Source organism: Apus apus, chromosome Z (assembly GCF_020740795.1).
Source record: "Apus apus isolate bApuApu2 chromosome Z, bApuApu2.pri.cur, whole genome shotgun sequence".
Classification (NCBI taxonomy): domain Eukaryota; kingdom Metazoa; phylum Chordata; class Aves; order Apodiformes; family Apodidae; genus Apus; species Apus apus.
The window spans coordinates 36,937,873-36,950,233 of NC_067312.1; the positions used below are offsets into that span (position 1 = coordinate 36,937,873).

The 12,361-nt window shown below is 44.2% G+C and overlaps 1 protein-coding gene across 5 annotated transcripts in view; it reads right to left on the reverse strand.

The window, feature by feature from the left end:
* Positions 1-8,735, reverse strand: part of PIP5K1B (phosphatidylinositol-4-phosphate 5-kinase type 1 beta) — a 97,645-nt gene extending 88,910 nt beyond the window's left edge. For 2 of the 5 annotated variants that reach the window (XM_051643624.1, XM_051643619.1), the window contains exons 1-2: positions 8,585-8,735; positions 5,700-5,822 (exon numbers count right to left, since the gene is read on the reverse strand). The gene's annotated coding sequence lies outside the window, so the exon portion shown is untranslated. Of the gene's footprint in view, positions 1-5,699; positions 5,823-7,948; positions 8,206-8,584 lie in introns of those variants that run through there. The other 3 variants (XM_051643620.1, XM_051643621.1, XM_051643622.1) reach the window with 3 other exon arrangements.
* Positions 8,736-12,361: the final 3,626 nt, after the last annotated feature.

Below are 12,361 nucleotides of genomic sequence, written 5' to 3' on the forward strand. Positions count from 1 at the left end.
CTATTTCTAGTGTAAAGACCTGCAAAGATCACAAGCAAAGTTCCAATTTAGATTCCATTGCCACTTAGAAATACACAATAATGCACTTTCAATTTAAAATATTTTAGTGTGCTACTACATCGAGCTATGAATAGCTGGCAAAAGGTTTACAATGTAAACAAAACCTGACAACATGAAATGTACAAGTATCATTATTTAATGAGATTACTTGTTACATCATCATGTTTGTATTAAAAACAAAACCAGAAGCTGGGGCCTCCCATGAAAAGGTTTTCTGTTTCCTAGCCAAAAACCTCTTCATAATACTTCCTTTGTTTCAGCATTTAACAAAGTGACTGAACTTGGTGGGACATCTCTCTTCCCTCCCAGGACCGCTAACTACCACTCAGAAGATGAAAGTTTCTTTTCCTCAAAGTGTGTGCAAGATTGAACAGGGTGTAAAGGACTAAAAGCACCAGTCCCTCAAACACCTCACTGTGTGCCTGCCTTCTTGCACTGCAATATCCTTTATGGGATCATCCCTAATAACTTCCACATCACTCCAAACCAAGCAAAGACACCAGAGTTTTGACAGAACTTGAAGTTTGACTTCAGGGTATGCTCCTCTATGCAAGGTAAGCCACGTGTGCTTACCTTTTTTTGGTTTTTTCCAGGATTATTTATTGAGAGCTCTGAAAACAAGACCACTCAGAGCCAGCGTAAAATGACATTATTCCTGGTGCACAGGAGCTGGGTGGACTGGGTAAGATGCAATCTCGACACCACAGAAATCAGGACCATTCCTTTTACTCCCTGTACAGACTGTAACATGTATCACAAGTTAAAATGGAGGAGATCCTGATCTGCACCTTCAGGTGCGGATCTGCTTATTATGCTCTGCACTATGAAGAGCATAAAGGTGCAGTAATCTTTACCTTAACTCAAAAGCCAAAAGACTACACTACACAGGAAGTCCTCCATCAGCTAAGAAGGTAAATTTTCACCACTCCATCCCCAGATAAACTTTTCCTAATATAGTCAGCAGACACACTAGAGGAAAAATGGCTGAACAGGATTATTTATTGCCTTCAAAATATTTTTTTAGAATTACTCATATAAAAACACTTGTATATTCAAACAAATCAGAACACAAGCCATCTCAAATTTTTAAGACATTAGAACAAGAGAAGTACAACCTAAAGACAAAGTCTGTGACACATCCCCGTCCCTTACTTGAGCTCTCAATGTCAAACTTGACACTAAATAATAAAGTGATGCAAAAAACTCAAATAGCACTATTGAAAATAAAGTTCAGTGTTCTTACCTGAGATGGTTTTGGTTCCTTTCTAGAGGTTAAAAAAAAGTCAATGTGCTACTGTTATCAATGACTGGCAGACAAGCCAACCATATACCACTGCACACACACACCTTCCTATCCAGGAGGAAGCACCAAAAACCCATGCAGAGCCAACCGCCACACTGTAAACCTGGGCATGGTCTCATACAAACACAGCTATTCTCAGGCAAAAAGCCTTGACTCATGACACATTAAAACTGAAACATTAATTAAATACAAAGGGAAAGTACATTTGAAGAATCTTTAAAGGCAGAAAGTTACCTTAGCAGTGTGAAGGGAATGTCAGAATCTTTCCATTTAGTCCAATCATCCTCTGAAGCTTTGTACATATAGCCCTAACAGGAAGATCATTAATTTCTAAATTCCTTTTTAATAATCCTACGACTTTGCGACTTGGGTTAGGAAAGGTACAGAAACATGAAGATGGCTGTTTTGACCCAAAATAAACATCTTCACTGATCTTCTGTGGTGACTGCAATGCATTTTTACATCACCAAAACACAAACATGGCTATTCCCTGTTCCTCTTTGTCTTGAGCATTAAGGATGATTTACCAACAAGTGAGTTTGCTGAAGGAAAAAGAGCAGACAAAGAAAACACATTTCCCAAATTTTTAAGAAACCTCTAGGAACCTAAAAAAAACTCATTAAGACTATGTGACACACAGCCTGTGACCCTGCTGTTGTCTCAAAAATCAGCTGTAATGAGCAAACCTCAGTCTGAGATGTGATATCTCATGCAGTTAATCCTCTTCACAAACTGAAAAAAATCAAGTTCAGATTTCAGGAAGAAACAACAAGTCTTTAACAAATCCAAGACAAAATGCTTATCTGCTCTCTTGTGGCTAATGGCAGAAGATTTCACAAGAGCTTATGTAACTAAACAGAAGTCCATTCCAGCACTGGGAAACCTTTCCATGCATGCCAGTCAGTAGGAGCAGCAAACTAACACAAGACAGAAGCCAGTAGAGGCTACAAGACCAGAACAGACCCAGGGCTCCCATCAGCTTGCCACCCTTGGTACCTCCCTGCTCACAGAATCACAGAATCTTAGGGTTGGAAGGGACCTTGAAAGATCATCAAGTCCAACCCCTCCTGCCAGAGCAGGATCACCTAGAGCACATCACACAGGAACACGTCCAGGTGGGTTTTGAATGTCTCCAGTGAAGGAGACTCCACAACCTCCCTGGGCAGCCTGTTCCAGTGCTCTGTCATTCCCACAGGAAAGAAGTTTTTTCTGACGTTTACATGGAACCTCCTATGACCCAGTTTGCACCCACTGCCCTTGTCCTGTCACTGGACATCACTGAAAAAAGTCTGGCTCCATCCTCCTGACACGTGCCCTTAGCATATTTATTAACATTGATGAGGTCCCCCCTCAGTCTCTTCTTCTCCAAGCTAAAGAGACCCAGCTCCCTCAGCCTTTCCTCATAAGGGAGATGTTCCACCCCCTTAACCATTTTTGTGGCTCTGTGCTGGACTCTTCCCAGCAGTTCCCTGTCCTTCATGAACTGTGGGGCCAAGAACTGGACACAATATTCCAGATGTGGCCTCACCAAGGCAGAAGAGAGGGGGAGGAGAACCTTCCTTTACCTACTAACCACACGTCTTCTAATGCACCCCAGGATGCCATTGACCTTCTTGGCCACAAGGGCACACTGCTGGCTCATGGTCATCTTCCAGTCCACCAGGACCCCCAGGTCCCTTTCCCCTACACTGCTCTCCAGCAGGTCAGCCCCCAACCTGTACTGGTACATGGGGTTGTTCTTCCCCAGATGCAAAACTCTACACTTGCCCTTGTTGAATTTCATCAAGTTTCTCCCCGCCCAGCTCTCCAGCCTGTCTAGGTCTTGCTGAATGGTAGCACAGACTTCTGGTGTGTCAGCCACTCCTCCCAGTTTAGTGTCATCAGCAAACTTGCTGAGGGCACATTCTGTTCCCTCATCCAGGTCACTGATAAAAATATTGAATAGCACCAATCCCCGTACCGACTCCTGAGAGACTCCACTAGTCACAGGCCTCCAACTAGAGTGTGTCCCATTGACTACAACTCTCTTGACTTCTTCCTTTCAACCAGTTCATGATCCACCTCAATACCTGACCATCAAGACCACACTTTCTCAGTTTATTGACGAGGATGCTGTGGGAGACAGTGTCAAATGCTTTACTGAAATCAAACCACATCAACTGCCCTACCATCATCTATCCACCTAGTTACTTCCTCATAGAAGGCTATAAGGTTGGTCAAACATGACTTTCCCTTGGTAAAACCATGTTGACTGCTCTTAATGACTCCCTCATCCTTGATATGCCTAGAGATAGTGACAAGAAGTTGTTCAATCACCTTGCCAGGGATGGAGGTGAGGCTGACCGGTCTATAGTTACCTGGGTCCTCCTTCTTGCCCTCCTTGTAGACTGGAGTGACATTTGCTATCCTCCAGTCCTCAGGCACCTCTCCTGTTGCCCACAACTTACCACAGAAGATGGAGAATGGCCTAGGAATGACCTCTGCCAGCTCCCTCAGCACCCGCAGGTGTATTCCATCCGGATGCTTCAATTTATGGATGTCCAGATTGCTTAACTGATCCCTAACTGCTTCCCCAGCTACTACTACCGGGACTAGTTATGCTGAGACCTGGAGATTAACAGGCACACCTCTGCTACAACTTAGTTATCATTTAGCTGCATGGATGTATGCCCTGGTATTTAGCTGCCTCACAACAGTACTAAGGCAAAGAACTTCTCATGAAAACAAATTCAGCAACAGAAAAAAGCAAATTATTTTCCCTGATAGAGAGGGGCAGGAAGTTCTCAGTACAAAACAGCGCAAGGAGAATCCAGCCCATTTACTCCCTTTGCAGGCACAGGTATGTCCACAGGCTTTGCTATGCTACAGCTTGCAGCAACAGAAGAAAAGGCCTGATGGGTACAGAAAGTGAGATTTAGGCTAGGATGCAGACTGGGTGGCAGCAACAGCTGTTGCAGAAGATAATCAACAAGTTTCTCTCTCTTGACTAGATTAAAGGAATGCCAAGAGCAATCTCACTATCTGTTTTCTCAACAGCAAAAGAAGCTAAGAGGTCTCACTCTACTAATTCCACTTCTCTTCTGCCTCTCCACTGCCATTTACACGTTCCACATAGGACAACCCTACAGATGGTCGTACTAGCAAACTGCAGCAGTTAAGTCAGCTGAAAAACAGCTGCCCTCCACACCAATTTCTTTTGTTCTTGTGAAGTTATTTTCAAGCTGGATCAGTTCAGTGATCTGATATCATCACAAAGCCTCACTAACAGCTGTGCAACCACAGTCAAAAAAGTGGCAAACTGCCATAACAGTTGTAGTATTCTAAATCAGCTTTGGTGCTGAAGGCAACATCCCGTTAAACTGCACTGCTCATCAAGTTGTAAACTTAAATGCTAGCAGTTTCCTTCAGTTCAAATGGTACAGCTACATTGCTGGAGTTGCAAACAAGACTTAGTAACTGCAACAGTAAATCACAGCAATACTTCTGCTATTGAATAGTATTCAATTTTTTAAGTATTTGTGCAATTCAATAATTTTTGTATTTGTGCCTATTATGCTGAATATAATTCTGACCATAATTTAGCAGCTTCTGTTAAAGAACACCAAGATGTTTGTACAGAGACAAAATGGGCCAAGTGGAACCATATTTCACATCCTTGGTACTTTTTTCATAGGACGAGTTTTATGATTCACAGTAACCTGGTCTCCACTAACAGAGGATAAAAATCACGTTATTGACACTAGGCCACAACCTGCAGACACATACTTCTTACATAGCATTGGATGAGTCTTTCAGCCCCAGTGTCTCAGCTCCAGGGTGTGTAATCTAGGTGTTCCCTGGCCTCAAAGAGACATTTTAAAAGGCATTATCACTACCTACAGAATTTGAAATACTGCAGTAAAAAGAATCATACAAAAAACAGAGGGTACCAAACACAGGGGGCTGACCAGATTTCATGCAGTCACACAAGACATTAATCTTGAGTTAAAAGAGCTAGTGATAAAAACAAGCAGCTAAAATGGCCACCATCCAGCACCTGCTTCACTAGACACAAACGTGCTATGACTATGCATGTACACAGCACCACACAAACTTTTACAAGCAACCTGTTGACTGTGATGCAGATCATACTAAAGAAACTAATGCTAGCTCATTACTACTTTTAGTTTTAAAAAACCCTCATACATCAAAATACAAAACACAAGCACATCCAGACAATGGTGAAAATACACAATGTATTTGCAATATCCACAATTTCCCTCTACTTTGCTGATCACAAATATAATAGCTAGTTTCACAGCAAGGAGGAAAAAAAAGTAAAAAGCAAATATTGTACCTTGCAGAAGGCTGATATGGTTTTCTAGTTCACAACAGGAGAATGAAGAAGGACAGAATTTCCAGCTCACTGAGGGAAGACTTGAAGTTTCTTCCTCACATAGGAGAAAAAGCTTGTTCTGGACTGCACAAAAGTGAAGAATAAGACAAGATACATGACCTCATAACCACAGCAGGACTCTGCAATGACCAACGAGACACACTTGATATATTTAGGGAAAATAAAGCTTGCAGTATCAGTGGTGTGGGTCCACAACAAGCAGGGACAGTACAAAATGGATTCACACACAAATTACACCTAGAAGATGAAGAATGGTTCAAGCTGTACCTTACACTGGATGGCAGTGAAGACATGAGTAACCCCCTCCCATTCCCCAGCTAGCAGTATAAGTAAAACTTCCTTTAGAAAAGCATTTCATTGAACTTGTGCAGAGTTTTAAGCAATATGCAGTTTTGAACATTACAACATATACCAAACTACTCATCCATATGCTTCTAAGCGTATTATTTCACCTGATTAGTGAAGCTTGCTTTTTTAGCTTCTACAGTACACAAATACTGTATAGAGTATACAAATTTCAACTATAGCACCATATAATTACCAGCAGTAACCAAAGTAACCACACTCCAACACCAGCAAGGACACATTCTCTAACAATTGTGTCAGACAAAATGCTTAGGCGGGCTCTCAGCAATTGTCAGCACAGCACCATATCCTGCAGGGTGCTGAAAACTGCACAGAAGCTGTGCCAGCTCCCCTTAAAACCAAATGAAGGCTGGGAGGAGAAGGCAAGGCAGTGCTTTACGAACAGCTGCCTAGGTCCTAAGGAAAAGCTGCTGCCAGCTTGCATCCTAAAGTAGCGGAGCAAACCAATACACTTACTGTGCCTTGGTCACACAGACCATAAAAGCAGAGTAGACACTGCCCTCGCAGAGCTGCAAGAATGAGTGAGCATGTCCTCAACACTGGATGGACCACATTATGCAAGCCACAGAGGAAGTATTTCTTTACAGTTTCTAGCCCATTCTTATAGTGTCAAAAGCAAAACCAGAAATCCTTTAGCTACTTACACAGCAGATAAGAAACAAAACTGGAAATAAACAACACCACTCCACAAACACACTATTACAGCAAGCCATGTAAGCATATGCATATTTTTAGGCATGTGCTTCAGCTCTCCTGGTATCAAGACCTAAATACATAACTAAAGATTATAAACAGCCCTTAACAAGCACCAACTGAAGTCAGTGAAAGAAATCTCCTGCTGTTTTTAATGGCTTAAGGATCAATTCCTAAACTTAGAATATGACTTCCCACTCCCTGTTTTGTCTAATTGGAGGAGGAAAAAAAGAAAAGAGATTAAATACAGTAAAGCAAAATGAATGAAAGAGAAACATTTTTCTAATAATATTTTACTTTTCCCTCAATATATTAATTGCCAGAAGTTGACCTTTGAAAGCAAAGCAGATTTAAATATTTGTGTTCAATTTTGTTTTTTGTGAATCAGTTGTGAGATGGCTACAGGGTAAAAATGTACATTAAGGATGGGAGAAAGTATCAGGGAGGAGGAAGAGAGGAGACAAATTAAGAATTATTTATGGTTTTTAGGTTCTGGAAGAGTCAGAGTAACATACCCATTAGGCATTCTTCAGACTATGAATTCTCTGCTTCAAAGTTCAAATAATTTTGTGACACCATTTAATGAACGTTATGCAAAAGCATCTCTACATGGGATAAGCATCCTACAAATTATGTCGATACATAAACACCCCCCCCCCAAAACAGTGGTTGCTATAACATACATGCACTAGTTCCCTGTTAATGGTCCTTACGCTGGGTTAATTTTAAGAAGAGTTTCTGCGGTTTTAATTTTTATCTGAGCCCTCCACCTTACATTTGCCAAATGTTAGCTCGAAACATTTCTATAAATACTCTGTAACAAAATACCAGGAACAAACCCCTTTATTCACCTTAAGCAATATCCTTTTAGAAGCAACATGAAACAAGTATATTTACATTTCCTTTATGAGAGCTAACATAATATCCGCACGAACTTCTCCTACGGCAACAGCACGTACCATAGCTCCATTTTAAAGAAGCCGCACTAAAAAGGCGAGGAAAAAACAAACAAACAAACCCAAAACATACCACCACCACAACAAAACAACCCACCTCTGATCACCAAGCAGTGTTTCGGAAACACTGCTATTTTAGGAAAGCCACTTGACGGTACTAAGAAGCATGTTTACCGTTTCAAGAGTTTCCTGCTGTCGGACGCTATTCAGCAAAAGGAGCATCTTGGTCAGAAACCTCCCGGCCCCCTCCAGCTCTGCCAGGTGCAGCCGTCCGGGGACCCGCTGCCGGGGACGAGCTGCGCGCACCTGGAAAAGCTCCTTCAGCCGCAGCGGAGTTTAATCCTGGCACGAGCCAGCGCCTGAGGCACGCAGGAGTCTACCCCTCGCAACCCTATTGGTTTTGGGTTGTTTACTTCTCCTCAGAAAGCTACGATCCCACAACCGAGAGACGCAAAAGTCCGTCGAAGTTCACAGAAAAACGCTCCCCCCCAAAAAAAAACAACCCCAAAATCCAACCAACCAAACGCCTACAAGAAGCCCAGACAGGAGCGGCGTTTTCAGCCACTCCTTCGCGCTGCAGCCGGCGCGGCTGCCGAACGCGGAGCGGGACCCGCGGCGCCCGGCTCAGCGCAGCCCCCGCCCGGCTCGGCCCGGGGTGCCCCCCCCTCCCCCCTGGAGGGAGCTAACCAGCCCGCAAAATAAAACCAGGGAAAAAGCAGACAGGACGCGCCGAAGCCCCCCGCGCCGAGACCGCCCACCCCCCACAGGGGGGAAAAGGAAGGCAAGAAAACACAGAGGCACCGCACGTACGGATGTGCCCGCCTCCTCCGGCGGGTGCCCGTCAGGGCCTCCAGCACGGCAGCCTCCGCTACGCCGGGGGCCTCGCCACACCGCCGCCGTCCTGCCGAGCTCCCCGAGGCCGGAGCGGGCACAGGGCTGCCGCCCGCCCGGCACCGCAGCCGCTCCCTGACGCCCAGCGCCGGCGTGCGGCGCCGAGAGGCGCGGGGGGCGGGGCGGAGCGCTCCGCGGCCCCGGCCCCGGCCCCGGCCCCGGCCCCGCCCGCCGCGGGCTCGGAGGCGGCGGGTGCCTCCCGGCGGCGGCGCGCGTCCCTTCCGCGCTTCCCCCGCGGGCCGGCGTCCTGCTGGCTGCTTCTGTCGCCTCCTGGCCGGTGTTTGCGGCTGCTCGGGTGGTTTGGAGCAGCGTGGGGGCGGGGGCCGGGCTCCAGGGTTGCTAGCAGACGCTGTTGCGAGGGGTGGTGGCGGGCTCCGTGCGGCTTGGGCGGCGAGGCACTGACGTGTGGCAGCACCTGTGGCCCGTTTTTGGCGGGAGGGGCTCGGCCTCCGAGGCCAGCTGGCCCTTCTGGGCCCAGCTTGTTAGCACGGACCAAAGGGTCACCGACTGGTGCGTGCTCACCTCCTTACCTCTTGTTTTGTGTCTCCAGGGTTGTGCGCATTTATCGTATGTGAGAGAGCTCTGAGTACTGTTTCTCAGGTGGAGCTCCTTCGGGGCCGGCCGTCAGGAGACGCGCGTGACCCGCGTGGGACCACACAAGAACTGTCACTGCAGAGGCTGCCTGGACACTCCTGTCTATGCTGAGAAGGCCAAAAATCCAAGTTGTTAATTCCCCCAACGTTACGTACTTCGCATGTTTTAAGTTTCAGATGCCTTGGGGAGGTATTGAGGAGGAGGGCTGTGAGGAAAGCTATAAATCAGTGTAGATGAATGAATGTGAAAAGGAAGCTGGGGGAACAAACATGCAAAGATTTCCTGCTGAAAAAATGGGGGATTTGGAGGACCTCATCCACAACACTGCTGCATTCAAGGGAACGTGTCTTCTTCTGGGGCCTGAGCAATTCTTGAGGAGCAAGGGAACACATCTACAGAGGCCTGAGCAATTCTTGAGGAACGGAGTGGAACAGAGTGCTGCAGCTGTGCTTCTGTACCACCCAGGGCTGCTGTGCCTGCTCACTGCTTGAGAATGGCTACAAACTCTTAGCGTTTTCCCAGGACCATTGTATTCCTGGTACAACAGGCTACTCCCAAGCTACACAAGATGACTGCGTAATAGCTGTGCATTTATAGCTGTAATTACTGATACTGGATACACTGACTCATGGATGTTGAATTCCAAGTACAGAAGGAACTATTATATGTGTGCACCTGTTAAATCACGTAGTGTTTTAGTGCTACTTCTATTTTGTGTCATGTTGTTCAAGGTCCTACGTTACTCTTTTTGTGTATTCCATGGTATTGATAACAAATGATAGCAGAGTGACTACATCATACATTTACTCAGATCGAGGAGCAACAATCTCAACACTTAAATGGCAGTGACTTCCCTAGGTCAGAATTGCAAGAGAGATCTCTGGCAAACTAGCCTTCTGGTCTTTTCCCCTGGTGCTTCAGCTCTTGCATTTCTTAGCAGTAGAAGTAGAGTGGCTCATATACACTGCAGCCAGATGTGCCATCTGGCTCAGCTTTGAATCTTCAGAGCGGATGACACTTTCTTAACATATTCAAAATTTGCAGCATTAACTATTTTGTGGTGATTTGAATATTTGGAAGATGGCAGATAATGATCTACTATTGTGAGGGCTTTTCAGAATTTTCTTTCAGGTCATTAAGATGGACTGCTTCATATTATGTTTCACCTTAACTGACAAGACTGAACTGTCTTACAGAGCTCTTGCAAAGTATGTTTTAAGAAAAACTGCAAAGAGCAATGACACTGGTTGCATGCAGCAAACAGGCAACAGTGAGTCAGGCCCAAGAAGAGCAGACAGAACCCTTCCTCTACAAAAGCATCCTAAAGTAGAAGAGAGTTTCTTCCTTCTATCTTCCTTGTGCTGAACCAAACAAGTACCTGAATGTTTATTTTTTTTCCACTCGTGCATCACTCAGTGCTATATGATGCAAGGAAACTGTCAGTAAGCAACAAGTTATGAACCATTGTCTGCCTTCTTCTTGCATTGCCAGGGTGAGGAAGCTGAGTGCCCTGGGGAGTGTTAGCAGCATCCTTGCACAGGTAGGTGAAAACCAGCCTGATGAGAGTTGCCACTGTCTGTGGTAGCAGATTGCACCTTACAACCTAACTTTCTGCAATTATGATTTTGATAGGTTGCCCTGCACTGAATTCCATACTAACACTTTTTGCTGTTTACATCATATGAGCTAGCAAGATAACTGCAGAAAATCTGGAGCCATAAGTGATAGTCCAACACATTTTTCTTACTCATGTAATGATTTTTTTTATGGGATTGATGTTGCTGTTTATGTAAAGGACATTTATGTCCATGACTTCAAAACATTAAAACGTCTCACAGCCTGTTTTTTCCTCAGAATATCTGAAATGAGAAAAATACTATTTTTAAAATTTATAAATACATGATTGAAGACCTGTATTGACAATACACTAAAGTCAGTTGTAAGACTCATAGTTCCAGATCAAAAGCACTGAGACAGAGGGAATGGAATAAACTCTTTGCTGGTGCAGTATCCTACAGGAAGTTTATATTAATTAGCTTTATGTTGATGGATTTTTTACCTTTCCTTCCTCAGCAGCTTATATTCTTGACTGTGTGGGGAGAAATGTAATTGCGTGCCATGCCTGACCCAGAACAAGTTATGCTACTGGGACAATCAGTGCTGCACATGTCTAGGAAGAGTTTTACTGCAACCGTCAGTAGTTGCAGTTGGATCATTTTGCCCATGTAGAAAAATTAACAAGAAAGAAACTAAGAAAGGATTTATAGAAATCTGAAAATGCAGTAGGAGGCAATTTAGAGCATTCTGAGTAGCAATATGTAACAAAGCCTTGTGCATCAAAAGCCTTTCTCTAAGATAATAACTTCTGCAGGAGTGAAAACAACATGCTGTTTCAAGACTGACAATTATATAGCATGTTAGTTTGGAGACAGATCATTTTTTCTAGACATGTATGGAACTACGAAGAGTTCCATTTCTTGTCTTAGTTAAAATTAGCATTTTTTCCCATCTCCTATGTTCCCCTCCCACCACGCTTTTAAGTGTATGCAAGGTATTATTAAAAAACACCCAAACTGTTTTCCAGTTCTACTTATTTGATCAGCTTATGAAAATAATGAAATATATTTATTAAAATAATATTAAGCACTCTCATTAAGGATGCACTTTACAGGAAACAGTCTCTTATATTTGTCTGAACAGTCAAGGGCATTTTCTCCTTTCTGCCTAGTAATTGCTGTTATAATTAACCTTTTATTTTCTTACATACTGTCAAGGAGATGTGAGCTATGGCATATCAGCATGTCAACAATAAGCCTGAATTTTGTTTGCAGAAAAGAAGGGCAGGAGAGAAGGCCTTATAAAAGTGCCCTCAGTGCTTTTAAGAAAGAAGACCTTTTTCAGTAGGGACTACCTGGATTTCATATGACTGCTTTCAGAAGTGCGTTTGGTATTTAAGAATTGACTTCTCATTTGCCCACTCCCCTTCCCCCCCCCCCTTTTTTTTTTCTTTGCTCCACAAACAACAGAAATAACTGAGCTCAGCTAGTCACTCAGCTATAGTCTAGAAATTGGAGAGCTCTTCATACAGATACTCACATAAGC